This window comes from Octopus bimaculoides, chromosome 4 (genome assembly GCF_001194135.2).
Source record: "Octopus bimaculoides isolate UCB-OBI-ISO-001 chromosome 4, ASM119413v2, whole genome shotgun sequence".
In the NCBI taxonomy this organism is placed as follows: Eukaryota; Metazoa; Mollusca; class Cephalopoda; order Octopoda; family Octopodidae; genus Octopus; species Octopus bimaculoides.
This window is the reverse complement of record NC_068984.1, coordinates 63,951,197-63,952,034: the sequence shown is the minus strand read 5'-3', so window position 1 is coordinate 63,952,034 and position 838 is coordinate 63,951,197.

Below are 838 nucleotides of genomic sequence, written 5' to 3'. Positions count from 1 at the left end.
CCCTGAAACTAGTCTGCAGATGCCAAACCAGCAGGGGGACACTGCTGACCTCCCCTGTTCGAAGGTTATAAAGGCCACAGGTTTCGTGTGTCACATAGCTAGCTAGAGGCGATGGCTTCTTGGAGCTAATTCACGGCAGCTTTCGTCCTAATTTTGGGACTACCATGGTGAGCATGAATAACTTTCAGATTTTAATTCGTTTCTCCTTCCTAATGGCAACACTTAGTATTTTTAGTGTCTCAGTTCACTGCTTGCTGTCCGCAGTACATTCACGTTCCAGACAAATCAATGAACGAAAGAGATCGAAGTATACTTCATGAGAGAATTTGTACTTTTATCGGCCACAGTGTTGTTTCCCAAACTATAAAGTTGAAATTGAATGTGGAACACCATTATCTTGAAACTAGATTTAATACCAGTACCATCATTTCGCCTATTAAAGAATGATTCCCCGAATGAGGACGATTTTCCTGCTTTATTATATACTCATGCAAATGCAGTGTGTTGCCAGAATGATTAGAACGCCGGGCAAAATGCTTAGCGGTATTTCGTCCATCTTTACAACCTGAGTTAAAATTTCGCCGAGGTATACTTTACATGTCATCCTTTCGGGGGTCGATAAAACAAGTACCGGTTGAGTACTCGGGTCGATGTAATACTCCTCCAGAACGAGGTGGACTTGTGCCAAAATATGAAACCATCATATACACATATATGTATGTAAGTACGTATGTATGCATGTTCGTACGTATGTAAATATGTATATGCATGTGTGTGTATATATATATATATATGTATGTGTGTATATACATATATATGTATATATATATATAGACAC